This window comes from Erinaceus europaeus, chromosome 1 (assembly GCF_950295315.1).
Source record: "Erinaceus europaeus chromosome 1, mEriEur2.1, whole genome shotgun sequence".
Lineage (NCBI taxonomy): Eukaryota > Metazoa > Chordata > Mammalia > Eulipotyphla > Erinaceidae > Erinaceus > Erinaceus europaeus.
Genome location: NC_080162.1, coordinates 58,724,558 through 58,746,723, shown reverse-complemented (window position 1 = coordinate 58,746,723; position 22,166 = coordinate 58,724,558). Strand labels below are relative to the sequence as shown.

Here is a 22,166-nt window from a genome sequence, read left to right as displayed (position 1 = left end):
ATGAAATTTTAATAAGATACATGGGTTTTGTGGATGAAGAGATGATCAGCAAGTAGAACTAGTAGGACTTGCATACCTGAGGTCACAGGTGTGGTCCCGGGCACTGCATATTGCTTAAACAGTGCACTGATCTCTCTCTCTCTCTCTCTCTCTCTCTCCTGTCTCTCAACAAATAAATAAATTAAGACATATGAATCCTTCTGAAAAAAGATTTCTCACTAATTTCTCTGGCAATGATAGTCTCAAATAGCTAAAGAATGTTCTGTGACCTATGTCAGTTGTTTGGAGATTTCAAGGCTATGTGTTGGATCCTCATAGAAAAGAAGAGGAATGAAAGCAAAAATCAAGCCAGAACAGTCCAAGACTTATAGAGTGGAGGAATCATCTGTTTTAGACTGCAGTACAGTGGATGAGGAGTGTTGGGCGCATCGCATCCTACTTCTTTCTGTTCATCCTGTTCACCTCTCTGCAGTTAACAGAGATGAATGGTCTCTACCACCCCTGCAACATTCCTTCATACAAATTCAAATTATTTAAGACTTCATCATACCTTCCTTCTGTCTGACTTCCAACCCCCCCTCGACTTGCCACCTGCTATAGAGAATGATCGCACATGAATTAAAACATAATTGAAAAAGAACTGTCTACTCTGATTTATGGGAAGTAGAAATTTGTAAAGTTGTCTGTTTCAGCAACTTGGCAAAATGAAACATAATTAAAGCTATAGCCTTGTTGTATGTGCATCCTTTGATGTTGCAGGTGTAAATACCCTAATCTTAGGTTAAGCACCAGTTGGAAGTCTGGAAGAACATTGCGTGATCCATATTTACAACTTGGGCCTTAGAATAAATAAATAAACTGTTATCTAAATCTGGATGATGAGCTTCTGTCGATTCAAAAGTATGGTACTTTCTCCAGACAGAAAAGTAGGACCAAGAAACACCAACACATCAACATGTATTGATTGAGGATTCTCTGTGTGTGCAGAGTCTGTGAATGTCAGATGAATTATTCTCTTTGCCTCGGAAAATGGTATATGCCTATGAGCCCACTTAGAATGAAGACTAGGCAATGCATACTTCAGAACAAAAGAGAGACTAATTGTGGCTTGTTCCCTGGGAAGTCTGATAGGAAATAAATAGTTCTAGTGAAGTGCCTTTGGAGAGGTTCTCCCCCTGTGTGTATGTTGTGTAATATGTTGGGTAACTTAGAAAACTAGAAATTTTCTTTCTTCCTTTTTAATTATTCACATCTCATATTTTCTTTTTTTAAATTTAATAGGACAGAGAGAATTTGAGAGGGCAAGAGGAGATATAGAGAGAAAGGTACTTATAACAGTGCTTCAATGCTTCTGAAGCTTCCCTCCATAGGTGGAGACCTGGGGACTTGAACCCGGGTCTTTGCGCTCAGCCAGGTGTGCCAGTGCCCAGTGCCTAAGATTTACTATAGGGATGTTTCTTTTATTTTCTTTCTTTCTTTCTTTCTTTCTTTCTTTCTTTCTTTCTTTCTTTCTTTCTTTCCTTCCTTCCTTCCTTCCTTCCTTCCTTCCTTCCTTCTTTCTTTCTTTCTTTCTTTCTTTCTTTTTTAATTGGAATATTGTTTGACAGGGAAATCACCTCTTATCACAATTCCTAATTCCTAAATCCTAATTCCCAGAAGCCACTTGTCCTCAAAACGTATGGGAAGCAGGCATATCTCCCTATTGTAACATTTTCTCCTATTTAGCTCACACTTGCTGCCATAACAATTTTCAGTTTGTAAAAGATATTTACAACCCATGGGGGGAATAGCAGGGGTTATAAAGAATGTAAAAGCTGTTACAAAGCCTTTTGTCTAATGCTTTCTTCACCAGGATTGAGGATGTGAAGATGTTTGAAATCTATAATAATGCCTTAGCTTGGAAAACAAAGAATTTTTACTTGGAACACCTACCTTTTAGTTCTGCTTTAAAATTATCAGTCAAACTTGATTCTGTGCTGGGCAGAATCTACTTGTAGACGTATGCAGGTTGCCATAAGTGAAGTCAAGAGAATCTACTCTGGGGAAGGACAACTTGATGCACAAACTAGATGAGTGCTGGAAGGAAAGTCAAGTCGAGGGTGGACTAAGAGAGCTAACAGGATTCCTCTTGTTAAGGTCTGACTGGGGAATACTCCAAAAACCAAATGCAAGCTGCTTAGTAAACAAATACAGCTGTTCTTTGGGAGATGCACTGTTGGGTTAGGGACCAAATGGGTTAGAAGTAGGTAGGAAGGAGGAGCCAGATGGTGGCACACCTGGTTGATGGTGCATGTTGTGATGCCAAGGACCCAGGTTCAAGCCTCCATTTCCTCACTTGTATGGGAGAAGCTTCACAGATAGTGAAGCAGGTGCTTTCTCTCTCCCTCCCATTTAATTTCTCCCTGTCCTATCAAAAGGAGGAAAAGGAGGGGTGGGGGGCAGATGTCTGCTGGGAACAGTGGATTCCTATGCAGGCTCCAGTGGTGGCAAAAAGAAAAAAGTACCAGGAGGGAGATTGCAGTTTTTGTTCCACAGCACCCATTTGTGAGACACGTGTGTGTAGCATTTTTGTGAATTCTGGTTAGCAGGTTCAGAATTTAGGATGCAAATGTATGGCCCCTAATGAAACATAGAATTATTTTTTTGTAGATACTTGTAGGCATTTAGTAACACCTTTCTTTACTTTTTTTTTTTAAACTTGTGGTAAAATATGCTCAACATGAAGTATTCTAAATCGATTTTTAAGAGGACAGTTCACAGTTGTTAAGTGCATTCACACTGTTGTGCAACCAATCTCCTAACTGCTGTCATCTCGCTAAACTGAAATTCAGTATCTATTTTCTCAATGCCATCCAATCTGGAAAACACTGTTTGAAAATATAAAATAAAATGTCAAAATCCCTTGCCACTGATAAAGTTTAGTAAATAAATGATGAATGTAAATCTAACACAGGTTGGTTTCCAGATGATTTCACATCTCAGCCTATTCCAAGGTCACCTCTCTTTCACATGTATCCTAAATCTCAATCAAGGTGGGGCTGCAGAAGAATCATCTTGGCACTAAGAGGGATCACTAGCAGCGGCGTCATGGGGGCCTTGAAGAAGCTGGGTTTGCTGAGATAGTGAGAGCTTGAACTCATGGCAGTCTTCTCCCCTTGGTCCATGCTCTTTGTCTTCCAAGCTGAGTATAGGGATTGTCTCCTCAGAAAGTTTTACCTGTATCTCCAGTCTGACTTAAGTGCTTTTTATTCTTTGGCAGGGATTTTTTACTTAAGGTTAACATAGTATTTTCCTTATCCATTTAAACCAGCGTGTCCTTTGCTTTTTCCAAATGGCTAGGAAAGGGGGTGGGGAAAGGCAGAAGTGGGCTGGGAAGGTGGAAGCTTCCTTAGCAACTGTTTTAACTGTTTTAGGGTTTTAACTGGTGGGATTAATGTTACCCTGCAGGCGGGGAGGGTCTCAAGGTAGAAAGACAATAGATCAAAGGAATGGAATGGGTTGGGATCTTTCAGGCAAAACAATGATTATGTAAATAGGCCATAGTATCAGGAATGCAGGGTGGAGCAGGGGGAGTTGGCTTAGTGCCTGACACCCAGCCTGTTTCTCTTTCCCTAGTGGGATAGAGCTCTGGAGAGGCAAGATTCCAGGACACATTGATGAGGTTGTCTGCCCAGATAAGTCAGTATGGAATCATGGCAGCATCTGCAACTTGGACAGGACACATATACTTTACAAACTTTGTGACTTTTTAAATTATGCCAAATGACTAAGTCTCTTGGTTTCCATATTAAAGACTTGGGTATCTCTCTCTCTCTCTCTCTCTCCCTTATTATTAAGAAAATGCTTCTCAGTACACAGCTCTTTTTAAGTCAGTAATTTGAAAAATTCCAAGTCATTGCATACAGATTCCAAGTCATTGCATACAGTAAGATCCACCTTGTTTCATTGTGATCAGATTTTTGTCTTTGGCAACATACTAATTTTTCAAAATAGCCCCTGTCTAATAACACCCACATTCTGAATCATAGTAAGATTTTTGAGTTTTAATAATGAAGTCCTAACTCCTCAAGAACATTTAATCAGCCCACATGGGTGTGTCTTTTCTACAACTTGGTGTAGTTACTGCTGGCCCGGCCCACAATTCAAGCTCCCTGGAAACAGGGGTTTGTACACATGTACATGGTACTTGGTGCCAGAGAATTTTTGGATGTGGCTAAGGAGCCTAGTGACTTCCTTTGGGAGTTAGCTCCAATTTTGGAGAAGCGCCCAGCCCAGAGTCTTTGCCAGAAAATAATTTCCCTGCAGGGGAAACATTCCTCCTCAGCTGGTACAGCTTTTTTTTTTTTTTTTTTTTTTTTTTCTATCATCCTTTCCCCTAAGCACATACTGCCTCTCATCAAAGGAAGATTTTATTTTTTAAAATCTTTTTACTAGTAGGTTAATGGCATGCAGTACAGTTGTTGAGACATGGGTAAATTTTCTTTTCTTTTTCTTTTTTAGGTTAATTTTTTATTTATAAAAAGGAAACATTGACTAAGCCATAGGATAAGTGGTACAGCTTTCTTAAGAAGACGTCCAACTCACTGCTTGGGCATACTGTGCCTTGTTCTCTGAGACTGCAAATAGGCAGCTCATTTGGCAGGATGCAGATGCTTTCACAGCTTCTTGGAAATGCTTTAAGCAAAATTAGCTACATTCCAAGTTCATTTCAGTCTTGAAAATTTAAAATTTCAATTGTGCTTTAGCCTTCTTAAAGCACTAACTAGTGGTGAGTCTATTTCAGTGAATACATCTGATAAATTCTTTTTTAAATTTATTTATTTATTTAAAAAAAGGAGACATTAACAAACCCATAGTATAAAAGGGGTACAACTCCACACAGTTCCCACCACCAGATCTCTGTATCCTCCCCTGATAGCTTTCCTATTCTTTAGCCCTCTGGGAGTATGGACCCAAGGTCATTGTGGGGTGCAGAAGGTGGAAGGTCTGGCTTCTGTAATTGCTTCCCAGCTGAACATGGGCATTGACAGGTCGATCCATATTCCCAGCCTGCCTCTCTCTTTCTGTAGTGGGGTAGGGCTCTGGGGAAGCTGGGCTCCAGGATACATCGTTGGGGTCATCTCTCCAGGGAAGTCTGGTCAGCATCCTGCTAGCATCTGGAACCTGGTGGTTGAAAAGAGAGTTAACATACAAAGCCAAACAAATTGTTGAACAATTATGGACCTAAAGGCTGGAATAGTGCAGATGAAGTGTTGGGGGGGGAGGGTCCCTCCATTTTGTAGATAGCTAGTAGGCATATTTTAGTTATATTTCAAAGGGCCTGTAGCTATACTAGTTTTTTGTTTTTTTTTCCTCTGAGCCTGAAATCTGATATGCATGCGGATCCAAGTTATTGTTTGGGGAGGTGATGTCATGGCTGGAAAAGGGACAGAAAACTGGATCAGGTAAAAGAGTAGCTCCCTAATATGGAGAAAAGGGTATAAGTGTTGTTGACTGTAAGCCCCATCGATCTGATTTGTTCTGAGGCCCATATTCAGCTTAGCAGCCTATGTGAACTATGCTACACCTGAGGAAGATGGGTCTATATTGGGGCAGCTTGGAATGTTCCTACTCATGGTCACAGAATGTGAACTCAGATCTACAGGGATGCAGAGATCACATAGGCTCCTAAAGATAAATTCTGAAAAGAGTTGAAAGACCTGGGTTCCTAGTCTATCTGGATAAAAAAATAAAAAATTCAGATTTAGGTCTGTATTTAGTAAGTCTTCCCCAGAACGTCATTCAGTAAGACAGATCACGATTAGGATTTTGCTTCATTTTCTGTTACTGTTTTACATTAGATCAGATCTTTTGGGGGTTGTTGGCATCCAACAGATCTTAGTAGCTATGGAAGGTTCCTAATTAAGACGATGTTCCTGATCAGTGATCAGGGTTGAAAGCAGATGAATTATGATTATTTACTAGAGCTTACTAAAGAAATATTATGGGTATGGTGAGGCTTTGTCAGGGCTTTGCTCATCTGTGACTTCACTGTCATTCCTTCCGTATACAGAGGCAGAGTTACTACAGCACTGGTGCTGTGGCACTCCCACATGGTGCCGAGACTTCAACCCAGACCACACACATGACTAGCAATGCACCCTACAAGGCGAGCTATGTTCTAATTTTATAGAGTTAAGATGTTACTGTATTGAGTCCATTTCTTTGTTTTGTCTACTGTTTGCTATATCTCTATATCATCTTCTCAGTGCATGCATCTTTGCATATATATGTGTGTGTGTGTCTGTCCACATACCTTATTTAACTTACCTTCTTTTTAAAATAAATTTTTAAATATTTATTTATTTTCCCTTTTGTTGCCCTTGTTCTTTTATTGTTCTTATTGATGTCATCGTTGTTAGATAGGACAGAGAGAAATGGAGAGAGGAGGGGAAGACAGAGAGGGGGAGAGAAAGATAGACACCTGCAGACCTGCTTCACTACTTGTGAAGCAACTCCCCTGCAGGTGAGAAGCCGGGGGCTCGAACCAGGATCCTTATGCCAGTCCTTGCGCTTCGTGCTATGTGTGTTTAACCTGCTGTGCTAGCACCTGATTCCCTTAACTTATCTTCTATCAGTAGTCACTTTGCAGTCTACTTTTAAGGTGTCACAAGTAGGATGAAAAAATTAATAGCTAAAACCTTTGTGTTTATACGTGATTTTTTTTCCTCATGGAAGGAGAAAATTGAGAATGAATTGGTAGGCCAGAAGGTATATATATAGTTTTTAAGACTTTTGATACTTCCCCACAAATTATTCCATAGATTGCTTATACTTATTGCCACCATACCTACAGCTAAATGAGAAGTTACTTTTTCTTTGCAAACATGAAAATGATCCTCTTGAAGTAACAATGTAATTGTACTCTTCTGGACTGAAACAATAAATACATTACATTAGGGAAAAAGTAAGTGGATTCCAATAGCAGGCGATATCATTCATTGTATTGGGCCATAACTTCACTGTTGAAGGCTATAAGCTTCTGAAAAATAGGCCCAGGATCTAATATTGTTTGCCCAGTACCCAGCACAGTACCTAGAACTTTGGAGATGTCTAACAAATGTGAATTAAGATCATTCACTGCCCCCTCCGTAATTCATACTGATGTTGGTGAGAATCTGATCATAGCTGGATATGATAAGAATATTATTGACGGGAGTCGGGCTGTAGCGCAGCGGGTTAAGCGCAGGTGGCGCAAAGCACAAGGACCGGCATAAGGATCCCGGTTCGAACCCCGTCTCCCCACCTGCAGGGGAGTCGCTTCACAGGCGGTGAAGCAGGTCTGCAGGTGTCTATCTTTCTCTCCTCCTCTCTGTCTTCCCCTCTCTCCATTTCTCTCTGTCCTATCCAACAACGACAACAACAATAAAACAACAAGGGCAACAAAAGGGAATAAATAAATAAAATAAATATTTAAAAAAAAAGAATATTATTGATGAGGATTACACTTTCAGATAGGTTGTAGTATCTACTGCATGTCCTGAGGGAAACATCACATTTCTTTGTAAATATAATTACTTTCTAGCATCAGGATTCACCTCTCTACCTTTCTTACTTCTTTGTGCCTTATGAATCACTTTAATCTTAAGTTTCTTGCTCATCTTTAGCACAGATGTTTCATACATATAGTTGGCAATATTTATGTTACAGAGGCAGAGTACTAACCTGTTTTGACAGGTTATATACTGGTTTATTTTATTGGGACTTGACACTTTGGTTTGGTTTAATACAAGACTGATTTCCATGACCTTTTTTCTTAAGTTCAGTTGTCATGTTGTTGTTGTTTGTTTGCTTGTTTTAATTTTTATGGACTATTTACTATTGGCAATAGTGTTTCTGTCCTAAATGTACAGTTCCACATTTTCTTAAGATTGGTATCAGTAGGGGAGTTGGGCAGTAGCGCAGCGGGTTAAGCACACAAAGTGCAAGGACCTACATAAGGATCCCAGTTTGAGCCTCCAGCTCCCCACCTGCAAGGGAGTCATTTCACAGGTGTTGAAGTGGGTCTGCAGGTGTCTATCTTTCTCTCCCCCTCTCTGTCTTTCCCACCTCTCTCCATTTCTCTCTGTCCTATCCAACGACAACGACATCAATAATAACTACAACAATAATACCTACAACATTGAAAAAACAACAAGGACAATAAAAGGGAAAATAAAAAAAATTTAAAAATATTTTTAAAAAAGATTGGTATCAGTACACTTAGTTCTCAGCCAAACACCATATTCCACTGTGAACCGCATGAAATGAAAACTGGTGGATTGCAGTGGGGAGACTTAAGGATTCAGAACTCTGGTGATGAGAATGATGTGGACTTAAACCCCTCTTGATATGTAATTTTGTAAAATAAATATAACATATTAAAAAAAGTGAAAACTTTCTTTTATTTTCCATTTTGAAAATATATAAAAGATGAGTTGTAGAATGCAAATCCCATTGCTTTATATTCCCGTTGTCCAAGTAATAGTCTGTATATGATATGTGCCGTCACCTGTTTTATATCTGGACAATCTAAAGTTGAAAAGTCAATTGAGGAAATGAGACTTTTTCTAGTAAAATGTTGACTAATACTGATACATAAGGGTGAGTGATAGATTGCCTGCGTTCTGCATGAGACCATGCCTTTCCTCTGAAGTAACATACTGTATTAACTTTATTGCATGGCATAAGTGCTTAGTAATTTCACACATTGAATGCAGCATGTTTCTGAGTTAATTGAGTATTCTAATCTTGCATATACAGTCTTGCTTCCTGAGCATTTCATATAGTGTGTTCTCATCCAGAAACCCTTGTACATGTGTCTGCCATCCAGCTTTTTACTGGAGATCTCAGTTCAAATGTCACTTCCTCAGGGAAACACTGCCAGGACCTATTCTAAATGTCATCTTCTTGATTCTCTTCCCATAACTTTATTATTCCTTGATAGCACTTTAACTAGTTGGGGATTATGCGTGTTGGTGTAAACATATGTTTACTCTTGGTCTCTATAGCTAAGGATAAATGAAACGTATTATTATTTTTAACCTCATATCCCCTTTTTTTCATTTTTTAAAACTTATTTATTTTAATTTTTATTTTTTTATAGTTATTTATTTACTTATTACCAGAGCACTGTTCAGCTCTGGCTTATGGTAGTACAAGGGCTTGAACCTGAGACTTTTTATTTTTTATATTTATTTATTTTCCCTTTTGTTGCCCTTGTTTTTTTATTGTTGTAGTTATTATTGTTGTTATTGATGTCGTCGTTGGTAGATAGGACAGAGAGAAATGGAGAGAGGAGGGGAGGAGAGAGAGGGAGAGAGAAAGACAGACACCTGCTGACCTGCTTCACCACTTGTGTAGTGACTTCCCTGCAGGTGGGGAGCTGGGGCCTTGAACCTGGATCCTTACGCTAGTCCTTGCATTTCACGCCACGTGCATTTAACCCACTGCATTACCACCCAACTCCCTATTTTTTTTTAAAATCTATTTATAAAAAGGAAACATTGACAAAACCGTAGGATAAGAGGGGTACAACTTCACACAATTTCTACCACCAGAACTCTGTATCCCATCCCCTCCCCTGATAGCTTTCCTATTCTTTAACCCTCTGGGAGTATGGACCCAACATCATCGTAGGATGCAGAAGGTAGAAGGTCTGGCTTCTGTAATTGCTTCCCAGCTGAACATGGGCATTGATAGGTTGATACATACTCCCAGCCATCTCTCTCTTTCCCTAGTGGGGAAAGATCTCTGGGAAAGCGGAGCTCCAGGACACATTGGTGGGGTTGTCTGTCCAGGGATGTCTGATTGGCATCATGTTAGCATCTGGAACCTGGTGGTTGTCAAGAGAGTTAACATACAAAACCAAACAAATTGTTGACCAGTTATGGATCTAAAGGCTGGTATAGTGCAGATGAAGTGTTGGGGGGGGGGGTCCTCCATTTTGTAGACAGCAAGTAGGCATATTTTAATTAAGGTAGTGTTTTGAGAAATAATCGCTTATTTTGTATGCATATGAGTGTGTGTGTGTGTGTCTGTAGTTGTTTCCTGAGATGATTCAATATCTTTCTTTTATCACAGACCATCATTCTAGTCTTGATCATTGACATCACCAGTGTCCTTATTTTAAGAACTGCTGAAGTTAATCATCATTGTTGGAAATAAATGTAAGAACCAGAAATCTGTAGAAATAAAAAGAAAGAATTGTGCCTACAGTAGGCACAATTAAGAAATATTGAAGCAGGTACTTTTCATCATGAATTGAAGTATTTATTTAAAAGAAAAACTGTAAAACATTTAGAAATGAATAAAGTATCACAAGTATTCACAGTCCTAGGAATTAATAATGACTGGTTTACATTTATAGTAGTTAATTATATATATATATATTTTTTTAATAATTTATTTCTTTATTGGGGAATTAATGTTTTACATTCAACAGTAAATACAATAGTTTGTACATGCATAACATTCCCCAGATTCCCATTTAACAATACAACCCCCACTATGTCATTCATCATCTTTCATGGACCTGTATTCTCCCCACCCACCCACCCACCCCAGAGTCTTTTACTTTGGTGTAATACTCCAATTCCATTTCAGGTTCGACTTGTGTTTTCTTTTCTAATCTTGTTTTTCAACTTCGGCCTGAGAGTAAGATCATCCCATATTCATCTTTCTGTTTCTGACTTATTTCACTCAACATGATTTTTTCAAGGTCCATCCAAGATCGGCTGAAAACGGTGAAGTCACCATTTTTTACAGCTGAGTAGTATTCCATTGTGTATATATACCACAACTTGCTCAGCCACTCATCTGTTGTTGGACACCTGGGTTGCTTCCAGGTTTTGGCTATTATAAATTGTGCTGCCAAGAACATATGTGTACACAGATCTTTTTGGATGGATGTGTTGGGTTCCTTAGGATATATCCCCAGGAGGGGAATTGCAGGGTCATAGGGTAGGTCCATTTCTAGCCTTCTGAGAGTTCTCCAGACTGTTTTCCACAGAGGTTGGACCAATTGACATTCCCACCAGCAGTGCAGGAGGGTTCCTTTGACCCCACACCCTCTCCAGCATTTTCTGCTGTTACCTTTTCTGATGTATGACATTCTCACAGGAGTGAAGTGATATCTCATTGTTGTCTTGATTAATTATATTTTTAAGGATATGTACTTAATTATACATGAGGTCTCATAACTGCATCATAAAGCATTCAAAAAAGAAAACTGAGATCACACTATATATAGTTTTATATTCTGCTTTTTCTTTTAGCATTTTATCTAATTTTATATCACCATTTAAATTTTGCTTGTTCATTAAGGACTTCTGGAGCCATTTGTATTCCCCCCCCCATAAATTGTTGATTACACTGCGATTAATCTACTTAAATAAATTTTTGCTCACTTTGTCAGCTACGTTCAGATCATTCTTTATTTGATAGTATCTGCCTATTACATTAAATCAACAAGGAAAGGAAAGAAAGGAGAGTTATTAGAAAGAAACATAAGGAAAAGAGACTTGGAGATCTAGATGACAAAAGAATGACAATGAGGAGTCAGGAGTGGGCAGACAGGCCTGTAGGGCACAGAAGGTGCTTTGAGACCTCTACTCAGCCCCAGCCTGAGAGATACGCACCTATTTCAAGCACTGCTTGGTTTAGCATGTTAGCATTTTGTCTTTCTGTGTATGGTATCAAAGGAGAGCAAATGTGTAAAGCAGACTTGCAAAGCTCTTCACTTCAAGGATATATTGTCATAGCAGAGGAACTGTGGTGCATTTTAAGTTTTTCTCACATCTTCAAGCTTCCTTCTCTGGTGTCACTTTTTCTTCTTCCAGCAAATATGCATATACTCAGAGGTTTTTTTTTGTTGTTGTTTGTTTGTTTTGTTTTTTGTTTTTAGAAACTTATGAGAAAGATGAGCCAAAGCACTCTCTTCCTCTGGCATTTGCAGCCCCAGGGATAGAACTCAGGGCCTCTTCAATGCAAGTCTTGCCCTCTACCTAGGAAACTACTTCCCTGACCATGACACACAGATTCCTTTTTAATTTTTTAATTATATTAATTATTTTATTTATTGGATAGAGACAGCCAGAAATCGAGAGGGTAGGGGGAGTAGAGAGGGAGAGAGACAGAGGGACACCTGCAGCCCTGCTACTGTTGTTATCATTGTTATTGGATAGGACAGAGAGAAATTGAGAGAAGAAAGGGAGAGAGAAAGATAAGACACCTCCAGACCTGCTTCACCTCTTGTGTGGTGATCCTCTTGCAGGTGGGGAGTCAGGTCTCGAATCTGGATCCTTATGCCGGACTGTGCGCTTTGCACCATGTGCCATGTGTGCTTAATCTGCTGCACTACCACTTGGCCCTCCACTAATACTATCTCTTTACCCAGACATTTTGTGTTCTCTGTGTAGACGAAGTCTGGGTCTGAGCCTCGTGACACTAACTTTGAACACTATCCACAGTAGTCAGTGGCAGAAACTATCTGAGTATCTTGCAGAAGATTTTCAGCATACATAGACAGCTAAAGCAGGTCTTTGTCTTCAAGGGCCCTAATGCACAAGGCTGTGTTAGTGCTCTTGGCTTGGGTCCTATATGGTCTTTGGTCCTGAGTGGTCTTGGCTCAGGCTCCCTTTTGGGTAACAGTTGATCTCAGTCATCTCCCTACTGCTATTTCCTCTCTCTTTGCTGGTCTTGCTGCACTCGTAGGTTGCCACATACACCCTGTCTCCTGGCCAGCGGCCTAGCTTCTCCTTCATGTTCACATTCTTCCTTCATTCACTTACCTCTTGAATTGTCCCCTTTTCACTCCACCTGCTTTTCCAGCATCATTTTTTTTTTCTTTCATAGTATTATCACATAGATGTTACAGTTAGCTAACTGTCCTCCTCACTAGAATAGAATATTTCTGACAACAGCAAGTCTGCAGTGTCTAGTACATAGGTGGCAAGTATGAGCAAATAAATTAATGGGATCATGAGTCATAGGTTTCTGGGCTTTGTGCTCTCTATCATGATAGAGGACCGTCTGAGGAAAGATTGTCCAGGAAGGAGCCTTCAAGAGAGTCCACTTGATTTTTAATATTCTTTCTGTGCTCTAATTTGTGGGCTATAATAGCTCGTAGTTTTCTTTATTCTGAGTAATAGACAGATACTCTTTACTGCATCCTTTGCTTACATCTTCTGTCTACCTGCTCCTATTTTTTTTGTACTAGATTTTTTTCCCACTGTCCACACTATGACAGTCATAATTCTGTCTATCCATCAAGCCCAAGCTATGTTTCTGTGAGGCTTCCTCTTCATCCTACAGCTATATATCCTCTTCCTTCACTGCTTTTCTTGTTCATTAACAGCTGAACTTTCTCAATGAGCTATCACCTTCTGTGTGACTGATATAAATGCATGTTTTCTTTCAATTAAAATATAGTCTTAACGCCCAAAGGTATTTTTTTCCATTTTGTATTCTCTGCAGAGTTTAATACACTGCTCTGTAGACAGTAAGTGATATTGATCAGGGGTTGGTAGGTATGTGGCAAGTGTGGCTGAATGAAGTGGCAGGAAGTTACCCATGTTTCATGCTTTTCTGGTGTAAATTTGAGACAATTAGGTAGTTTTAATTTGGGTGACATCATTTGGAAGTTGAAACTGAATTCCAGGAAAGAGGTGTGAATGAAGAGTAGAAAGAGATAGACTTTACTCTTGCCTTCTGTAAAGGGCAATGTCTGTAATGTTCTGGGCAATGTTCTGTAAATGTCATGTTGAACTTCTCCCTAGTACTCTGGATTTCAGTCTCTCAACCTGTAGAGGAAGCTGAATAATATAGAGTGTGCCCTTCATTGAATGTATGATCTCTATATTACCATCTAGTTCTCTCTATGATGTTATGACATGATCAGGAAAGTCCCCTAGGTTTGACATGCAATCCTGACTTCATTAGTAAAAGTCATCTCACTGTTATGAGATGTAAGCTGAGGAGTAACACATTTAAAATTCATATTGTACGTGTCAGATTTTACTATTAAAATTTAAAAAGCATTCTTTGTTTCTTAGATCACATTCCATTTGCAATACAGAGACTTTCACTGGCTTCTGAGAAAGCTTTTCTAAGTACTTTCTAGATCAAATATTTGAAAGTTCATTAGAAAGTAACTCCAGGAGCCTGGGCTGTGGCACAGCCCGTTGAGCACACACTTTACCCATGTGCAAGGACCAGGGTTCAAACCCTCAGCCCCCACTTGCAGGGGGAAGCCTCATGAGTGGTAAACCAGTGTTGCAGGTCTCTCTCTACCCCATCTCCACCTTCCCTCACAATTTCCCTCTGCCTCTATCCAAAATAAGTAAATGAAATAATTTTTAAAAAGAAAGTAATTCCAGAGTAAAACAGATGTTTATATTATAACTCTCACTTTTTCCTACAAGAGGCTCAATTTCACAACCTCCTAAATTGAATTGCATTGTAAGACCCTCGTCTTAAAACACACACCCTGGATTGCACTTGTATAAGTTACTTTACTTGAAGATAGCTGGATATGTCACACAGAGATATGGAAAAATAAAAATTAAAAGGGATACAGAGAGAGGTGTTACAAATCCATTTGCCTTTAACAGAAGCAGTTCTTAGCCTTTCAATGAATGTTTACATGATAACTGACATGAGTAGGAAAGACAACAAGGCCTTTTAATGGGGAATTGGAGGGTAGATGAATTGCTTGTTTCTTCCTTTGATGACTTACCTTGTGCCTACCTTGGAGTGATATTTGGTTTCTGCTCAACCTTTAGAGAATATCTAGAATGTCAGGAAGATGACTTAATAGGCACTTAATCCATATTTTCTAGTTGGTCTTAAAGATCTCTTGGTCTCTTTGGGATTAGTTCAAGTAAAATGATTTGAGGTTAAGTTGAAATTCAACAGGGTAGTGAGAAGAACAATCATTCTGTTCTAAACTATTGCAGGATCCACTGTTTAGAACTGTATTCCTTGTGAAGGGTCAGAAAGAAATCAGTCATCTTACACTGAGTTCTAGTATTTTTCTTTCTCCTTTTCATTGTGACCAGAATCTGGACTAAGAAATACCATCAAACATCTCAGTAAATAGCTTGATACTCTGTTGAAAAAAAAACCAAACATTTTAAAATCAGTATACATTTGGCTAGAACCAGGTAAATGATTTGCAGAGCTCACTGTGTAATGAAAATGTAAAAATCTCTCTTCAATTTCTTTATTGTGGAATTAATGGTTTATAGTCCACAATAAAATACAATAGTTTGACATGCATAGCATTTCCACATAACGATACAACCCCCACTAGGTCCTCCTCTGCCATCATGTTCCAGGACCTGAACCCTCCCTCCCACCCCAGAATCTTTACCTTGGTGCCTTTCAGCTATTATTTTAAGATGATAGCAGCTGAGCACTATGGTGGGACTCTTCTGAACAAAAGACTCTGTGGGATTGTGTGAATTGTAGCAACATGAAGCCATCTCTGTATTTGATTAGAACCTAAAAGTCATGTAGGAAAAACCTAGGGCTTCCCATTGGCAAACAATTGCTGTTTTAACTTTTCACTTACCTACTAGTAATACAGTAATATGTTCCAGTAGGAAACTACTGCATGCCTGTCTCACCTCCACTGAGAAGTTTCTCCTCTTGCCTTTTTGTGACTTGGAGCTTAGTATCCATTGTTCTCCTTGTCTACATATGCTTCTGCCAGCTCAGGTGTTGGCTAGTCTTAAGTAGTCCTCTTCCTCCTTTTATAAATAAGATGAGATGCTGGGTGTTGGCAAACCCAGTAGATCATACACATTACCGTGCATGAGGCCCCATGTTCAAGCTCCTGAACCCCACCTGCAGTAAGTAGGAAGTTTCACAAGTAGTGAGGCGGGGTTCCAGATATCTCTTGTTTTCTCCTTCTCTATCCCCCATCTCAATTTCTTAAAATAAATAAATAAATAAATAAATAAATAAATAAATAATAAGGCCACCAGGAGCAGTGGAGTCATCATGCAGGCATGGAACCCCAGTGATAATCCTGTTATGAAAAAAAAATGGGTACAAAACAAATCAGCATTGAGCTTACACAAAGATTCAACTATTTATGCTGTCAGTTCATTTGCATTATATATATTCATATTCATATATATTTATATATATAATCACAGTCTCACTTTCAGTGTAATGGTGAGAAATCCCCACCCTCTTCTTTTCCATTGCTGACAATAACAGGAAAATAAATTGCAAGATGTGCAGCTATACCAAAAAATGCTAGTTGTCTTTTAATGTAAAAGAAAAGGGTGTTTCTTTTAAAAATAGATTGTAGGCTTTGTTTTCTTGTGTGACCTAACACAGTATGTGTACTTCCAGCTGTCATTTTAACTTGCTAAAAGTAGCTGCAGAACTTAAATCCTTTTGTGATTTTTCTTTTAATTATAACATTTAAGAAATTATCATTCGGGGCCTAGATAGTTATAGCAAAATAAGTTGAGAACTATACTTGTTTGAACTGAAGTCACATTAAAATATAAAAACACAAAATACAAGATCAGGTATATCTTCCCTTAATTTTTTTTTTTTTTTTTGTGAGTGAGGGAAGTATAATAAAGTAGGTAAGAAGGGTATCTAAGTCTAAGTAGGTAAGAAGGGTATCTAAGTCTAAGTAGGTAAGAAGGGTATCTAAGTCTAAGTAGACACTATTTCATTATCAACTTTATACTGACTCACTGCAAACTATTGTGTACTTTTGCTTTCAGGTATATATTTGCCCTAATTTATGGATGCGTGTGAACATAATGCTCTATCTCATGGGACCTGGTCTATATCTAGGTTTGGGGACTTTGTTAGTCCCCAAACCTAGATTAGCACACTCATATTTATATTTTATAGCCTATTATTATTTGCTATTTGAAATAGTCAATGATTATTTAGGGAAAAAAATGATGGTTTTGAAAATGTGATTTGTGGGTTTGAAAATGTGAAATGTGTAAGTGGTGTGCACTGTAGACTGCACTCATGACCATGTGTAAGGTCCCTGGCCCAAGCGCCTGTTCCCCACCTGCAGGACAGGGGGGCAGTTTCACTAGCCTAAAGCAGTGCTGTAGCTGTCTCACTTTTTCTCATTTTCTACTCCTCTAGACTTCCCCCCCTTAGTTTATCTCTGTCTTATCAAATAAAAGAAAGGAAAACTGGCCACAGGGAGCAGTATATTCATTGTGCAGGCACAGAGGCCCAGTTGTCATGTTGGCAATTAAAAAGAAGAGGTGGGGGTGGGAGGAAGGAAATGTTATGTATAAATATGTAATACCCAACAAAGTATATATTACCTCATATCTAAAATATGATCCTTGTTTTCATAATCATGACTCCTCTGACTGTGTGAGATTTTATTTGTATTTTTTTCTCTTTCTTTCACCTTCAGGTTTATCACTAGGGCTCAGTGACTACGCTATGAATTATTGCTCCTGGTGGCTATTTTTTCCACTTTATTGGATAGGACAGAGAGAAATTGAGAGGGAAGAGAGAGATAGAGAGGGAGAGAGAAAGATAGGCACCTGAAGACCTGTGTCACCACTTGTAAAGCATCCCCTCTGCAAGTGGGAAACTGGGGACTTGAACCAGGATCCTGCACGGGTCCTTGCATTTAGTACTGTGTGTACTTAGCCAGTGTGCCACCATCTTTCCCCCGTCTGGGACTTTATTTAAGCATTTAGTACATGCATTTATAGTTAATATAAATATTTTTAATATTTGTAGGAAATTAGAGTTACCAGTAAAAGGCAAAATTTTTTTTCTTCAGAAACAAGTCATAGGAATGCAGTCATATTGTTTATGAGTTAAAATGGGAATTTCTCTCTGATTTCTTAACTAAAACTTTATATTTCAACTGAAGCTAGTTTCCAGGAGGGATCACAACTGTGTGACCTTACACAGCTAAGGTTGACAAGTATCTCTCATCCAAAGACTTTCCCCACCCCATTCAAATTTTCTAAGGTAAAAACTACTCCAAAAGAGGAGACCTATGATTTCATCAGTTTAATAGCTGTTCAACCTTACTTTCAGACCATCATTCCTTTGTCCCACCAGGCTCTCCTAAGTATTCACTATAGCACTTATCTCTCCCACTTACTACTTTTCCTTACTGTTCTCATCTACTTGCCCTCTAACTTTACCATCTCTCTAAGTCTTGTTCTTGTATTGGTTGATTCTGTTTTAATAACTCATTTTACCATGTGATTTCTAAAGTACAACTCTCTTTGTCAGCTTGGAAACTTCTTTTATTTCTTACTTTCTCCTGTAAACTTTGCTTTGTTCCTAACCAATCAAGTCCTCATCCCCAACATTTGAGACATTTTCTTCCTAAATTCTCAGATGTTCTTCCTGCTATATTATTTACCAGGGTCCCTATTCTAGAACCATTGAGCTCTCTCCCTATAATTAACCAATATCCGGAATCACAACTCAGTCATTTGAGAGAAATTTGCATTTATATTAGGCTTGGGACATTCAAGATGGTGCTTATTTCACTTGCTTTTTTTAAAATTTTATTAAATATATGACCCATTGGACTCTTACTTATTAAAAAAAAAAAATCTCCATCTTCATTATGCCCCTAACTCTACCACCATTCCTCTTCACTTGTTGCTACACTCTTGTTTCAGACCTCACAAAGCTTACAGAAGTCCAAAGAGAACAACACCCTCAAATCTCATGTCTGCCTGCCATTTAACCATTATCCCTTCTTTCTGTCCCAATGGCTGAAATTCCCTTTGTCTTTATTAGGGTACTTTTCCCTACCAGATCTTTGGATCCTATTTTTATTAACTGCTGGGTTCTTAATGTGTAACATCAGTTACTCATCCATATAGTGAGGACTGGGATGATTTTTTAGTCTAATTTCAGGTGAGGAAATGAGACCTACTTATAGGTTAAATACTGTCTCACAGAGCAGAGTCAGGATTTGATCTGATCTACATTAATTCTAGAATCCTTGCTCTTAGTTACTGTTCTCTCTCATTTCTGCTCAGGGATCTGTGTCCATCAGATACTCCCAACAGTGGCTGACCTTCATGTTGCTAAATGTTTTGGTTGTCTTTGTACCCTATTGAATTTGACATTCTTGAAGGAACCTTTTTAAAATTTTTATTTATAAAAACGAAACACTGATAAAACCATAGGATAAGAAGGGTACAACTCCACACAATTTCCACTACCAGAACTCAGTATCCCATCCCCTCCCCTGATAGCTTTCCCATTCTTTAACTCTCTGGGAGTATGGACCCTAGGTTATTGTGGGATGCAGAAGGTGGAGGGTCTGGCTTCTGTAATTGCTTCCCCACTGAACATGGGCATTGGCAGGTCAATCCGTACTCCCAGCCTGTCTCCCTCTTTCCCTAGTGGGGTGGGGCAATGGGGAAGCTGGGCTCCAGGACACATTGGTGAGATTGTCTGCCTAGGGAAGTCTGGTTGGCATCACAGTAGCATCTGGAACCTGGTGGCTGAAAGAAGAGTTAACATATAAAGCCAAACCAATTGTTGATTAATCATGAACCTAAAGGCTGGAATGTTGCAGATAAAGATTTGGGGTCTTTGTTTTGTAAAAAGCTAGTAGGTCTATTTTAAGTATATTCCAAGGGGCCCATGAATTTACTAGTTTTTGCCTGAGCCTGACATCTGAAATGCATGTGGACCCAAGGTTATTGTCTGGGGAGATAATGTCATTGTTGTAATAGTTCTTAATTCTCTGCTTCCAATTGCGTACTCTAGCCTCATTTGAGGACCCATCCTCTTCTACCAGTCACTTAAGCATCTCTAATCTTCTAGACTTTGCACTAAGCTTCTTTATCTTCATTACACAAATATGCCCTGGGTAATTTCATCTAGATGCTGATGAAGACTAAGTCTTTATCTCTCTCTTTGTATTTATCACCCTGCCTGCTGACCATTTCGATTTGGATGACCCCATAGAATTGTTAATTCAATGTGTATACAATTTTAACTTACATTCTTGGAGGCACAGAGAAAATATTGAAATTGTGGGCTCAGCAGAGAAGCAAATATAGAAGCCAGAACTACCTCCTTCTGCACTCCAAAAAGAATTTTGGCCCATACTTCCAGAGGGATAGATGATAGGGGAAGATAAAGGGCTCTGAACCCCAATTTGACCAGACCCAAAGTGTTTTGTCACCAGGAATATTGCTTTGATACAATCAATGAAAGGGAAGTGAATTAGGAAAACACCAGAAAAAGTTTGGCATGGTTTCTCATATCTGGAAGAGAAGAGGAAAAAAGGAAGGACAATTGGAAGTAGTAATAGATGTAGGCGTGACCTAGAAAGGAAGTGAAGGCAGAGCTGTTTAAAAAATGGTAGAAAAAATTGATATAGATATAGACAGTTATAGATATAAAGTCAACCAATGTCTGTGACCTTGGGAGAACTTCTGCAGTTCCCAGTGGGGGGGGAGGGACGGAATATAGAACTCTGGTCATGGGAATGGCTTGTAATTATACCCTTAGTATCTTACACATTTTGTAAATCAATATTAAATCACTAATAAAAAATAGTGGGTTTTAGAGTTAAAATTGATTTTTCCACTTACTACTGACATGACCATATCCAATGTATAAAATTGGGTCTGTGATGAAACCTACAGTATATAGGGTCACAGAGAGAGTTAAATGTAAAGTACCTAAATGAAATAAAAAGTGATTCTGAATATCCAGCTTCAACTGATATTAATGACCACCCTTGTGTTGGTATGCTTCTAAAACCCCTTCTGTTTCATTGGTTTAATCCCCCCTGCTTAATACTGTATTCTATTTACATAACCACTGTTAACTAAGCACCGCCCTGCCTGCAGGGCATTGGTTTAATCCCCACTGGTTCATGATGTCTTTTTGCTCCACCCCCTCTCCTAGTACACCCTAATTTCCACCAGTCTTTTTTTGCTCCACCCTCTCTACGTCACATCCTGTTTCCACCCTACTTGGTGAGTATATATAAGGACAGGACTGTGATTAGAGATAGCTTGGCTTAGATTGTGCTGTGTTCCACATGAATAAAGAGATACTGCTTCCCAGCTCAGCCATGAGTCCCTGGTCATCTGTCTCCCGCCCACGAAGCTAGCCCGGCACCCTTGCATTCACCACCATGGATACCATCACCACTATAGCTCTTCATTGATACTGCCACTGGTACTTCTCACTCCTACCTGACTCCTTTCCCAGTGTTCTTCCTTAGCTCAGTGGGTCTTAATAATGGGAGACTGTTATGTGAAAATGCTCTATAGATATTTTGCATGTTTTATCTTGTCTGACCCTAGCTTTCGGGTTGGGTTTTTATCTTCTCCATGTGCTATGAAATGTAAATAAGCAAGGTTAAATAAATAAAAAGCTGTTCATAACCACATGGGTTTGTATTAGAACTTGCTGACCTCCTAGCCTGACTTTTTATCACTAAATTTTGTCTTTCTACTACTGTGTTGCCTGTTCAAAATCTGAGAGTCAAATTTTGGCTATTTCTCATAACATTTCACAACAGAATTTACCCAGTTAACATGTTTTGTTAACTCAGCCTCCTGAATATCAGAAGATACCTTCCTTCCATCCATTAGGAGTATTGATAGACCCTTCCTCCCTCCATCAACTCTTATATACTTCTTGATTCATTTCCTGTTTCTTCTGTTGCTCACCTCTTATTTGTTCCCTGCACAACCACCAGGTTTATATATATTATTTAATAAGTCTGTCTTCAACAACTTTTTGTGACATTTATATTTATACTTCTTGTATATATAGGATCTAGTTCAAAATCCTTATAACTTCTAAGGCTCTGTATTCTCTTTGTTAGCCTTTTAAATTTCATGGCTTCTTGTTTCCTTATAGGGAGCTACTGTCTTGTGTTACTATGATTCTCTTGAGTTTTTTTTTTTTTTGTGGGGGGTTATATAAATAGTTTTGTGTATTAGTTCACTGTGTTCTTCATTCCCAACTCCTGAAGCACAAAGTGCACCCCTTGTGTTCATTTAACTGTTACATATAGACCTGGAACCTCTGGAATCAGACAAGCCACATCTACCTTGCAAAATGGACAACATGTATAAATTACTCTGCTTACAAACTCCATCAGACATCTTACTCTAAATACTAGCTCA

General features: G+C 38.9%; 1 protein-coding gene across 5 annotated transcripts in view; it reads left to right on the top strand.

Moving 5' to 3' along the window:
• The window catches only part of KIF16B (kinesin family member 16B), a 341,204-nt gene that overhangs the window by 189,795 nt on the left and 129,243 nt on the right, over nucleotides 1-22,166 (top strand). The window lies entirely within an intron of this gene.